This window comes from Staurois parvus, unplaced genomic scaffold (genome assembly GCF_062004578.1).
Source record: "Staurois parvus isolate SC_StPar_1 unplaced genomic scaffold, SC_StPar_1.0 ptg000020l, whole genome shotgun sequence".
NCBI classification, from domain to species: Eukaryota; Metazoa; Chordata; class Amphibia; order Anura; family Ranidae; genus Staurois; species Staurois parvus.
The window spans coordinates 384,694-398,631 of record NW_028317816.1 but is presented as its reverse complement, the minus strand read 5'-3'; the positions used below and the strand labels follow the sequence as shown (position 1 = coordinate 398,631).

General features: G+C 41.1%; 2 long non-coding RNA genes across 2 annotated transcripts; one reads left to right on the top strand and one right to left on the bottom strand.

The window, feature by feature from the left end:
- Positions 1-11,208: 11,208 nt before the first annotated feature.
- LOC149472260 (uncharacterized) lies at positions 11,209-12,345 on the bottom strand. Its single transcript, XR_016314225.1, has 2 exons — positions 11,588-12,345; positions 11,209-11,482 (listed from the first exon to the last, which is right to left on the bottom strand). It is a non-coding gene; the product is annotated as an uncharacterized LOC149472260 (long non-coding RNA).
- Positions 12,346-12,457: 112 nt separating this feature from the next.
- LOC149472259 (uncharacterized) lies at positions 12,458-13,643 on the top strand. Its single transcript, XR_016314223.1, has 2 exons — positions 12,458-13,264; positions 13,370-13,643. It is a non-coding gene; the product is annotated as an uncharacterized LOC149472259 (long non-coding RNA).
- Positions 13,644-13,938: the final 295 nt, after the last annotated feature.

Genomic DNA, 13,938 nt, shown 5'->3' with positions numbered 1-13,938 from the left:
TGCGCAAGCCTAAGAATGTGACTGAACTGGAGGCCTTTGCCCATGAAGAATGGGCGAAGATACCCGTAGATCGCTGCAAGACACTTGTGTCAAGCTATGCTTCACGTTTAAAAGCTGTTATAACTGTAAAAGGATGCTGTACTAAGTACTAAGATTGAATGTCACTTGGGGGTTGAATAAAACTGATAATGCTGTGAGCACAGAAAAGACATTTGTGGTTATTTCATTATAACTGTTATGTTATATTTGTCTGACCTACAAGTGCCTCTTTAATGTAAATGTAAGCAAGATGACTGAATGATCAAAAGCAATGTCAAACTGGCCAAAACACTCAATTTCAGTGGGGGTTGAATAATTTTGGACACAACTGTATACGTAAAAATCCAAGTTTTATTAGGAGGTAACCACTAAATATAATGGCTATATTAAAAGTCAAAGAAACCAAACCAAAAATAATTGAAATATAAATTTGTTTGATTATTTAACCACTTGAGTCCCCGACACTCCCATTTTCCAGTTTTTATTAAAATATACGCAAGTTAATGTCTCGTTGTACTCTAAAAATAAAGCATACAACAAATAAACATATGGACATAAAAAGATATCATGGAATCGTTTTCTTTAATAAAACGTAATCTGAATTTTAGACTCATCAAAGTAGCCACTTTTTGCAACTGAGCACACTTGTGGCATTCTTTCTACAAAAGAAATCAAATAATGTTCGGAAAGTTCTTCCCTACACTGTTGCAGAAGTTCCCACAAATGTGTTTCTTTACTTTCACCTTTCTGTGCAGTTCATCGCAAACCAGCTCAATGGGGTTTAAGTTTGGAAACTGTGCTGGCCAGTCCATGATTTGAAGCCTACCGTCTTGTTCTTTTCTTCTCGGGTAGTTCTGACACATCCTGGAGGTATGTTTTGGATATCTTGCTTTAGGATGAACCCTTGACCAAATAGACATATTCCAAAAGGTATTGCATGGCACTGCAAAATGCTGTGGTAGTAGTTTTGGTTCAGGCTGCCGCTCACTTTTTGCATGTCAGACTATGGATCCAGCAAAAGAATCCCAGACCATCACACTTCCTCTCCTATGTTTGACAGTTGGTGTCACACACTGAGGAAACATCCTTTCGCCTACTCAACAGCATACAGAAACCCTGCATGATGAACTGAAGATCTTAAATTTTGATTTATCAGTCCATAAGACCTTCTTCCAGTGTTCAGTAGTCCACTAGCAGGGCTTCATGGTCCAGGCAAGCCTCTTTTTCTTATTTTGCCATCTTAGTAAAGGTTTTCTTACAGCCACTTGACCTGTTAAACCTGCAGCTTGAAGTCTTCTCTTCACAGTTGAAACTGAGGCTTGCTTACTTCCATCAGTGTTAAGCTGTGCTTAAAGCTGTTGTCCTGTGAAGCGTCTGTCATGCAAACTGTTGACTCTCAGAAACTTTTCTTCTGATTCTGCTGTGGCTTTGGGTCTGCCAAATCTCCTATCAGAGTTTCTGCCAGTTTATAAATGCTTTTTGATGGTGTAGGAAACTATATTCACTAACGCCCTGGCTTTCCTTGCAATTTCTCTAAAGGAAAAACATATGCTTTCAAGGATTATAATGGTCTGTCTTTCCTCTGTATTTGCCTTTTTATCACCATTTTGAGAGCAAAATACTATTTCCTGCAGTACAATACTGTCCAAATATTTCTTAAGAGGGTGTAATAACAGTCTGCTTCAACACTGCTTTTATACAGACAGAGCTTGTAAGCAGTCAGCAAAAGTTGTGACACCTGTAGGAATTAATGGGATACACTTTCAAGGCTTAATTCACTTACGTTGTTGCAGAAGAGCTGTGAATTGTTACCCCATTACTTCTTACCTCAAAAAGGCCTTTTTGTATAGCTTTGAAATGTACGTTTTTTTTCAGTTTTTGTTAATTTGAGCCAGCATTGCCAGTAGGTGGCTGTTCTTATCCCCCTGTTCAAAGAACCGCTGCTTATTTTCGTATAGATCCAGCCTGGTCAATTCAGTCATATGTAAATGTAATTCTCTCCAAAGAACTTGTAGCAGGTCAAAGTTACCTTCAGCAGGATTAGAGTTGTAAACATTAGCCTGTTTGGCAACCTGTTGGTTCAGGGACTGTGTATCTTGGGATAGATTCTTGTGGACTGCTGCTATGGAGGAGCTATATTGGCCTCTCGTGAACGCCTTAAAGGCGTCCCAAACAGTTGCCAGAGAGGATGACCTCGCATTAAGGTCCCAGTATTCAATCAATTTAGGTGGGATAGCTTCTACCTGCTTAGGTAACCCAGTGGGAGCCCAACCTCCAAAGAGACGCACGGAGGCACAGAGAATGGTCGGAGAGATCGCTGGGCAAATAGATGGCATCTATAACATTAATTAGGAGAGTGGGATTTGCAAATCAATACAGGAGGAGGCAGGGGCAGACTGACAACTCATGGGGCCCCCGGGCAATAGGGGATCATGGGGCACCTGTGTCCTTGTCCAAACTCAAAAAAGCCTATGAAAAAGGTACCAGGGGCATCTCATGAGGCCCCCTACTGACCCCGGGCCCTCGGGCACTGCCCGAGTTTCCAAATGGTCAGTCTGCCCCTGGGAGGAGGTCATATATGAAGAGGAAAAGCAGGAGTAGGACCTGGTGGAGGGGTGCTTCCATCTCCAAACCTCCGTGACTCCCACAGCCTGGGCCCATGTAAGTAAGTCACCAGAGAAGTGTTTAGGTGGGATTGGCCTGTCCAGATCCAGTGAGAGAATAGTATTAAAGTCTCCCATAATTAACAATTCGGCGGGGCAGTGCAGGGTAATCCTCTCCAGCATAGTATACAAAATTGCAAACGTAAACCGGGGGGTCATATATAGATGCAACAACATATCGATTGCCCCATACAGTGAACACCACTAGGACATATTTACCTTGGGGGTCCGTATGGATCACCTCAACCACACATGGAAAAGATTTGCTTATCAAAATTGAGTCCCCTCAAACAAATGTAGAATATGTAGCATGAAAAGCCTTTTGAACCCAAGGTTAGAATTATACTGCCCATGAGATGCATTTCTTAGATTAGTGACATATGGGATGTATGCGATGTGATGTATTGAGAAAGCAGAGTTCTTTTGAATTTGGGACTGGGGTCCGCGGATATTCCAGGACATGACCGAAAATGAGTCACAAGCCTATGAGGCCATGAGAAAGAATTAGATATGATTTGAACGGAGGCATTACCAGTAGATGGTATGGACATCCATTGAGCAGCAAAACTGAGCCAGGCCCACAACAAAAACAAAACATTAAACAACATAACTGTCCCTAGGCACTGAAGTGCATACCCTGCCCATTCCCATCCTCATCCTCTACAAAACTCAGAAGATAGGCAGGGAAGGGCCTGTACCCAATAACAAATAACGATGACTGGTAATAGTAATTATACTATGTCCAGTAGTGGTCCCTGAGGATATGCAGAAGACAAAGTCCCAAACAGGGATAGGTTCTAAAAGCAAGGAAACATCCATAGACAGAGGGGGGGTGCCAAAAAAACTGGGAGCAGTTGAGAACACTCACTATGGTGGAAACAGCACTGCACAATTTAGAAAAAAAAAGCAAAACAGTCCACTGAGCGAAGGTAAGGGAAAGTGGGCTGGAGCTCCTGTGGAAGAGCTCAGGAGCCATAAGGCACTAGAAGGAGTAGTTGGTTTGCTCGGCCAGCAGAGAAGAAGAAAGAGGAAAAAGAAAGCGGAAGAAGAAGAAAGTAGTGTGCTGGGATATTTGTGGAAACCACGAGGTAGACAAGAGTGTAGGCCTGAAGACCAGGTAGCCGCTGTGGGTGTCACCCAAGTCAGAGGTGGCCTCCAAGGTGTCAAAGAACCAGACCTGGTCCCCATCCACGTTCTACAGCCTGCTTGGACAGAGGAGGCTGAATTTGATGTTTTTTTCCCGGAGGTGTTTGCGGATCTCAGTGAAGGATCTGCAGTGTTGTATCTCTGGCGAGTAGTCTGGGAACAGTAGGAGCTTGGTGGGTAGGTCTGTTTTGTGCGGGCAGCCTCCAGGATCCAGTCCTGGTCTCTGTAGTTTAGCAAGTTGAGGAGGAAGAGCCTCAACAGAGCTCCTGGAATAGGGGGTGTAGGAGGCACCCTGTGGGCCTGTTCCACCACGAACATAGATTCCATATTGGTAAGATCAAAGAGGGAAGTCAGCAGTTGTTCAGCAAATTCTGTTGGTTTGGTTCCCTCGGTCCTTTTCGAGGATGCAGATGTTGTTTCTTCTCAGTTGGTTTTCTGTGTCAGGTGCCTTCTTCGGTAGAGCTCTGACATGCAGCTGGAGGGTCCAGAGATCTGTGTAGTCCGCCCGGACTGTGCCCCCCACTTCAGAGACGTGCTCCTCCACCTCCGAGATCCTGGAGCAAAATTTCTCCAGGTCATGCCAAAGCATGCTAATGTCCATTGCCAGGAAATCTATCTTGGCTGTTAGGGTCTCTTTGCAGGCCGTAATCGGCTCTAGGAGGTCCGCAGTGGACCTGCATCTTCCCTCAGTGCTGGCATCTGGGGAGGTCTGCGTGCCTACAGACAAGGCCGTTGTGACTGACTGTGTTGTCAAGATAGCTGAAGAAAAAGAAGGGCGAAGAGTGTCAAATTGGGATCGGGAAGTGCGCAGCTTGCTGGATGCTATGGGCGAACCTCAAAAGCTACCCGCAGCATGCTGGAGTGTTATATCAGGGTTCCCAATCCTGAATAATGAGAATCAGAGCTCAATGAAAAGTGAAGGAGACAATACAGGATCAGAACTCCAGCGCCATGCGTCTAGTCCGGCTCACATCCCAGCCATGCCCCTTTGTTGACTCTTATTACCCTGCATGATGCACAAATCTTCCTCGATTCCTCTCATTCACCAGAGATCTTAGCCAGCCAGCTTCTCTTAACAGCTGCAAAGTGGCTTGTATTTGGCTAGACAGTCCTGACAGGTTCAAAATGTGTAAAAGGCTGTTTTGATTTCTACCATTTCGTATTCCTGATACCTGTCTGCTATACCATGTACTTGTATGAAAAAGTATCCTGTTCTCTTTGTATTGCTTCCTTTGTTTGAAAATCCTTGTGATTTTGCCAGCCCCTCTGCTTTTCCTATTAAAAACTGACCACGCTAAGGAGAACACACCGTGGTCAGTTCTCCAGCTGTGCTGGGAATTCAGTCTCCTCTCCTGCAATGATCAGATATGTCCTGTCACCCCACCCCCTTGCACAGCCATTCACTGGGAAGATCGGTGTGCTGCTGTTTCTCCACCCTGTGCTTCTTATGCAGCTGAGAACAGAGGGAATGTGATCACTTATAAAAAAGGGAAGATGGGTATTTCTAATTTTGTTTATATCTATACACAAAGGTTTTGCCTTTCATTTCTATGTTAAACCGAATGGGTTGTTTTACAAGGTGAAGGTTTACATGCACTTTAATGTTTTTGGAAGTTGGACAACATTTATATATGGATACTACATACTACTACTTTTCAAAGACACTGCATACTATTCTCTGTTTTTTGCTCTTTGGATGTAAACAAGACAAATTACAGCTGCACATCTTTATGCTGAGTTTAACTCTAAGTATCTATTCTTATTCTGTATATAATGTATGGATGCTATTCTGTAGCACTACTATTTTGTATGATTGGTGTAACTCTCCGTACCAATTATTAGGTCTGTAGAGACACTGCATGGTGACAACTTTTTTGCATCCTAAAACTGATTGTTGTCATTGCCTATGTGCACTGCACAGCTTCAGTAAAGTGGAACTTTACCCATAACAACTTGATAAAAAATAATGTTCTTTAGCAAGAAACATACATTCCGTATTAAAAAGTATGCGACCAAAATTAGTGTACACTGTAAATTGCCTCGAGAATTGCTTCTGTTTCTTTTGGCTGGAGGCTGACATTTTGTTGAAGCCCAGAGCCCTGAGCAGCAGTAAATCTTTAGGCTGTCAGAGGATTGGCCCCTACATTTTCGTCACAGTGCTGAAAAGAGAGAACAACTGAGCATCTGCAGAACAGGGTGAGACAGTGTATTACTGGTTTTGAAACAGTATAGGCTCTTATTTTTAATGTTTTACATTGGTATACATGCAAAAGGGGCCAGCCTGAGATGATCCAGTCGAACTTAATTTTCTGATTAAAGTTCTATTTTAACCACACCTCTTAAACAATCCCTGGAATTATTTTCATTTTTTACAGTAGAAATATTTTCTTTTGTCCTAATATAGTGATTTTTTAGGTTATTGTTCATTTTGTTCTAAAGTCTGTACCAGTAAAAGACAATTTGTGGAGTCTTGTGTATAGGTAAGTATTAAAAAAGATATGCTTGCACAATGCTAACATTCAATAAAATGAATTAGTGGAATTGACGATGGTTTTCTTTTTCTTCATCTGATTAAATTGCATTTAGTATTAAAGGAAACTTGTACTGAGAGAAAAATGCACATTGCCACTGTAAATCTCTGCTTCTGAAAATGTTTTTTGCCTAGTATGTCTACTATCCTGCTACATTCAATACACCGAGGCATTGGCCATGAAACTGCATAGATCAGACTTTGACTTATCTCCTCACCTGCTATATACTTGTTCCAGGTCAGTTAGTCAAAGTACTGAAGTCAAAGCTTGAGCATGACAGCCAGGGGATTAAGATAAATCTTCAAACAACTGGACAACTGCCCTCCAAAATATCCAATTTATCCAGGCATAAGAACAAAATAGTATGGCAAAAAGACACCATCGGGACTAAAAAAAGTCAACACATTTCATGCTATATCAGCACTTAATCATGACTCCATGGGAGTTAGGGGATTAACATTAACAAAATGATAGCTCAGCAGTGGTAGCCTACATATACAGTATCCCCCAGGGCAAGTTTTCTTTAAAGCAGAGCTAATGTTTTATATTTACATTTAGACTGCTGATACAAACTGTTATTCATTTTTCTTATTATGGGCTCCATTACCTTTGGTGGGCCCCTGTCTTCTTAAGTAGAGTCAAACTGGAGGTGGATAGGCCAACAATCTTAAAGTGGAACTAAACCCTCCTATCTTTTTCAGGAAAGGAAGCTGCCATCTTGGTCTCTATTTGATCTGCAACTGCCATGACACTGCACATGTTATCAGTTATGACACCAGCCATTTGATGGTTTGACAGTTTGTTTGAGAGCACAAGCAAATATGACAGGTAGCATTCCCAGCATGCCAGAAATGTAACTGTTTTTTTAAACTGTTAAATCAGTGGATTTAGGTCCGCCTAAAGCAGTGGCTATGTGATACTGGGCAGGCCATATGGCACATATCCTGGCTTAGCAAATACATGTAAGTACTGTATATCCACTTACAAACACCTAGAGGTTAAAGGAGGGTCCGCTAATGGCCCATCCGCATTTAAAATATAAAAGAAGGTCATAGAAATGTTTACCTGTTAAATGGTTGCAAACCTTTCTTCTTTTCTGACATAGGACTAGCACATAGATCAGGAGTTCTGGTCTACTTCAAAGGTACGTATAAACAAAACTCAGTATGTAGAGGAATAAAAGCACTGCACAAGTGTTAATAAGTTCAAACCACAGAATACAACAATTCAAAAGATTAGTATACTTTTTTTTACTGCAAGGCTATATAGCATAATCTCCCTTTTTTTCTTAACAAAGCTATACCAATCTATATTTATATGAATGGTGGTATACTTATCATTCAAGACTAATTGTTCGACAAATTGGAAGTGCAACTGAAAGTTGAAGGCAGAGCTGAATAATATATAAAAATATGTAAAACTAAAGCATTGTTCTGTACCATTTAGGCCATATCCCAGTTCAAACCTATACATTTACTGTATATGTGGTGCCCTGGAATGATGTACATGCCTAATATTCAAGGTGTCACACAAGTGAGTGCAGTGTTATCTTGTTTTGTACAACAAAGTAATGGTAGAATGGACAAATGTCAATGTAACCTCCATTACTAGAGGTCAACATGTTTATGCCCCTATCCCTATGAGACCTACTTTCACTTTGGGTTACCATTTTTGTAAGACAGCAAATTGGATCATTATGTTGATTATGCACTCAGTTTCATAATGTAGTCAAGTGGGCTGTTTTGGATGGTGGTCCTTAGATAGAATCAAGTCATTAAAAAACAGGGTACTTTTAGCTTTTAGCAAATCAGACCACCGTGTTATTATTGCTATTGTTGATCCTATAATGGAGTAATGGAATATGTTAAAGTGTACAGTATGTTACCCCGACATATCATATTCCTGATATGTGTCTGTTGTACCATGTACTTACCAGTCCCCCGCTTTCCTTTCTCAAACTAACCACGTTTGGTTCTCTTCTTTGCATTCTACTTAGGGGAACAGACTGCCTGTACTCCAGTGGTTACACATCTGCTGACACGGGCCCCAGCACAGCTGTACACTGGGAAAATCAGTGTACTGCCCTTTCTCTGCCTCCTGCTGATATGCCGCCCTGAAGTGTCCACCTCCACCTGTCTAAGCCCCTTATACTTCTGGGAGCAGAGGTTATGCGATCACCTATAAAAAAGAAAAGAAATGTATTTATAATGTGCTCTATCTTTCTCTCTCTCTCTCTATATATATATATATATATTGTTGTCACCGACGGTATGCAAGTATGCGGCCTCTCGGTGGCTGGGCCTTGACACCGAGTGGCCACATATTTGCTTACCAAAAGTAAATAAACGTGCTGAGCAGGGGCGGACTGACCATTTGGGAACTCGGGCAGAGCCCGAGGGCCCGGGGTCAGTAGGGGGCCCCATGTGATGCTCCTGGTACCTTTCATAGGCTTTTTTGGGTGTGGTTTGAGTGTGGATGAGGACACAGGGGCCCCATGATCCCCTATTGCCCGGGGGCTCCATGAGTTGTCAGTCCGCCCCTGGTGCTGAGAGTGCGCCCTGTGTGCTCCCAGTGCATTTACCAGCGCCTCTTGGAAAGGTCCCGACCGCTGCTTCAGGACCTTTCTGATCATGTGACTTCTGTGACAGCTAATCACAGCAGTCGCATGACCCTAAACCCTGCCCCGCCTCCCAGCGACACAAACCCCTTAAAGGGCTGGGAGGCACCGGCGCCAAGGGGTTGAGTTTGATCTTACCCTTCTAGAGTTCCTATTAACCATGATGTGTATCCATATATTTTATAGTTTATCTGTTAGCCCTTTTTTCTGTTAGCAACTGCAATGCTTGCATGGCGATTAAATTGTTTACTCTGCCCCAAAAATAGAGAAATAAAAATGTCCTTAAAGTCAAGGACACCTTTGGATTGGCATGGAAACCACAAGCAGATGGAATAATAAAAGTAATGTTCCAGAGAGAAACACTGCTTGCAATTAACCTGCTGGTGATCAACACTTAAAAGTCATACAGTAGTTCACACAGAATTAAATTTATAAACATTTTTTTGAAGAGCATCCTGTGTCCCATTCATAGATAACAGAAGTAATTAAAAAACATTTTTGAGAGCTAAAAAATGCTTTCACAATAATAACCCATTTGTGCTACCACAGCAGCTTGTTTTATGTTAGTCATTTATTGTGTTTTCATGGCTGACAACTTAAAGCAGGACTATAGGCAAAGTGTTTTTCATTTAGATAGAGTAAGAAGGGTTATAACTCCTATCATTTGTTTTTTGCCATTGAAGAGATTTATTTTCACTTCCTGTCCCATAGTTAAAACAGGAAGTGAGAGGAAATCTCTACAAATTAAAAGAATCCCTTGGGGACCCCCAGGTCACCAGAACGAGTGTCCCCATTGGAAGATTTCACCTCTTACTTACTAGGACAACACAACATTCTTGATTTTCTTTTCCTTTCACTTTCAATGATAATGGTAAACAGGACACATAGAGAGGGTGAATCCTCCTAATGGGAGCACAGACAGCAATAAAAACCTGACAGATGTTCTAATTCATCTCCACTCTTTCCAAAACTAAAAAAAGGTTTGCTTTTAGTTATACTTTAAGTAATGCCCCAGGTATCTGGTCCGCAGTGATCAGGCTTAGAAACCCATTGGCGTCTTCTATACCAGTCACCAGTCATTGTGTGCGTAGCCACTTCAGCTCTCTTACTCCTATGCCCCTTATAAACCAGTACAATTTTTACATTTCCACTATGGGTACAAGTACAAAGTAATAAATAAATTATTAAGTTTGGATTTCTCTGACAATATTGTCCTTAAAAATGTTTTTATTTTCTATGGTATCAATAAACAAAAAGTAAAAGAATTTAAAATGTTTTTTTTCCTATTTTCAGTATATATTTTATTCTGTAATGTGTTCCATTTAAAATAACACTAAAATGTTCTTGGTACAAAGCATGGCAAAGTTTTTTCCAAATGAAAAGAGATGTTTTGTGTACATTTTCTTACATGCACTACTGAAAAGAGAAAAAATAACACAATTAAATTAACAAACAATTAAATGTTAATGGTAAAAAAATAGACATGAAAATAATAGCTAAGGGGAGAAGGAGAGGAAGGAGTTACCGGTAATTAAGGCTGATAAGAGTTAAATGGGAATACCTTAAAATGTTTTTTTTTTTATTTGTAACGTTTCTTTACTAATATCATATAAAGATCAAAGGTAACACATTTGATCTACAGTACATATGAATAAAATAGTAAATATGATGAAACCGTATGTTATATTGAGTATGTTATATGTGTTTATCTGCAAGACTATCTGCAAGTTTCATTTTACACAGGAGTGGATGCATTCTAGCAGTCTTTCTTGATATGTAATACAGACTAATTACCAGATGTAATTTTGACAGCCTGTAATAACGGAGGGGGGAAGGGGGGAGTGCAACACAGGTCAAGGAACTAGACCAGGGGTGGGCAAACTTTTTGACTTGAGGGCCGCAATGGGTTCATATATTGGACCCGGGGGCCGGACCAAGAGTAGATGAATGAAGTGTATGTGTCATCCATGGTAAGTATAGTAATATTCCCCCATAGTAAGCATAGTAATTAATCACAACAATAAAGCAGAAGCAAGCCACCAAGAATGACACTAATTGTTAATGTCATAAGCACCTCTCCGACTCACTTGTACAAGTGTGGATACATAAACCCAGGGGACAGCATACTAAACAATATGATAGTGTGAGAAGAACACACCTATCTGAAAAAGAAGGTTTCTAAAAGATCCACGCGGAGTAATATGAATTCAAATGAATTTAACAATACTTTATTTGATCACATAGATCATGGGGAGGTTAAACATAAGCACGGTGTACATATGAAAAAAATAAAATCATGTTTAAAAACACTTAGCGTCTTCAATTAAGGGTCATCTTAGCCAACAGAGCACCATATAAGGCAGAGTGGTGTAATGATGGAATAGTTATCCTGGATTTCCGTAGGTTTCCTGCTTAATATTTGTGTGAACCGTATATTCAGTAGGTGTGTTCCCAGTATAAATCAGGGACCTCCTGGAGTGTACAAGCTGGAACACAAAAATACATGGTATGTATCTAGCAATATGGAAACCAAATCACATCCAAAATTTACCAGGCCTCCCTCCACAATAGTCAATGGATGCTGCTGTTACCTTCTCATAGGTGAGACTATCATACCCGCCTCTCAAATGTAGGGACTTCCTGGATAGCCACCCCAAATGGAACAGGGTCCACAGTACCAAATGATTCTGAGGATATATATAGAAAAAGATAATAAATGTGTAGAACATGGGCATCAGGTGATCCCGAAAACAAAACACACATAAAGATGTGGATATATTACCATCAATAAGGATCAAGAAGACTCCTGTCGACTTGAACTAAGATCAGGTCCTTGATGCTTTTCCAAAAATGCATATGGGGGTGAGGGACCAGGTATACACGATGCGTGGATTTCAAACACATATAGTGTGTATATAGCATATAGCAGGCCGTAGATACCTGAATTTAATATACCCAGTAAAGGGTTTCCAAAAATTGCTCAATTTGAGAAGGTTATTTGCGGTTTTATAAGGATGTGGCTATGTCACAGCGAAAAATACCTGAATAGGATAGCATATGTATATATATATATATATATGTAGATTCTCCTCCTTAGAGGATTTCCAAAAAATTCCCCGAGTATACAGGGTAAATTAGGCCCATACAACATGCCCTATGAACACCATGTAGGCTCTGTAAATCTCAACAGCCGTAAGCTTTTAAATAACTTGCCACCGGTGGAAGATATATTTCCCTGAAGGATTGCCGTTTGCGAACCGCTGTGATAATAGCCCACTGGTAGTTCTCAAAAGGTCTTGGGCCTACCTAGCAGGGAGCTGTGACACCGCCGTTCCTTCCCGCCTCGTGGGCGCCGCACCCTGTGAAGACGCCGAGCGTAGTGACGTAGAACTAACGAGCGTAGTGACGTAGAACTAACGAAGTTCTGACGAAGTCTGCGGTGATTGGCGGACGAAACGCGTCAACGTATTGACGTCACTACGCTCGGCGTCTTCACAGGGTGCGGCGCCCACGAGGCGGGAAGGAACGGCGGTGTCACAGCTCCCTGCTAGGTAGGCCCAAGACCTTTTGAGAACTACCAGTGGGCTATTATCACAGCGGTTCGCAAACGGCAATCCTTCAGGGAAATATATCTTCCACCGGTGGCAAGTTATTTAAAAGCTTACGGCTGTTGAGATTTACAGAGCCTACATGGTGTTCATAGGGCATGTTGTATGGGCCTAATTTACCCTGTATACTCGGGGAATTTTTTGGAAATCCTCTAAGGAGGAGAATCTACATATATATATATATATATATACATATGCTATCCTATTCAGGTATTTTTCGCTGTGACATAGCCACATCCTTATAAAACCGCAAATAACCTTCTCAAATTGAGCAATTTTTGGAAACCCTTTACTGGGTATATTAAATTCAGGTATCTACGGCCTGCTATATGCTATATACACACTATATGTGTTTGAAATCCACGCATCGTGTATACCTGGTCCCTCACCCCCATATGCATTTTTGGAAAAGCATCAAGGACCTGATCTTAGTTCAAGTCGACAGGAGTCTTCTTGATCCTTATTGATGGTAATATATCCACATCTTTATGTGTGTTTTGTTTTCGGGATCACCTGATGCCCATGTTCTACACATTTATTATCTTTTTCTATATATATCCTCAGAATCATTTGGTACTGTGGACCCTGTTCCATTTGGGGTGGCTATCCAGGAAGTCCCTACATTTGAGAGGCGGGTATGATAGTCTCACCTATGAGAAGGTAACAGCAGCATCCATTGACTATTGTGGAGGGAGGCCTGGTAAATTTTGGATGTGATTTGGTTTCCATATTGCTAGATACATACCATGTATTTTTGTGTTCCAGCTTGTACACTCCAGGAGGTCCCTGATTTATACTGGGAACACACCTACTGAATATACGGTTCACACAAATATTAAGCAGGAAACCTACGGAAATCCAGGATAACTATTCCATCATTACACCACTCTGCCTTATATGGTGCTCTGTTGGCTAAGATGACCCTTAATTGAAGACGCTAAGTGTTTTTAAACATGATTTTATTTTTTTCATATGTACACCGTGCTTATGTTTAACCTCCCCATGATCTATGTGATCAAATAAAGTATTGTTAAATTCATTTGAATTCATATTACTCCGCGTGGATCTTTTAGAAACCTTCTTTTTCAGATAGGTGTGTTCTTGTCACACTATCATATTGTTTAGCATAGTAATTAATCCCCTATATAGTAATTCATCCCCCATATAGTAATTCATCCCCTATATAGTAATTCATCCCCCATAGTAATTCATCCCCCATATAGTAATTCATCCCCCATAGTAATTCATCCCCCATAGTAATTCATCCCCCATATAGTAATTCATCCCCCATAGTCATTCATCCCCCATATAGTAATTCATCCCCCATAGTCATT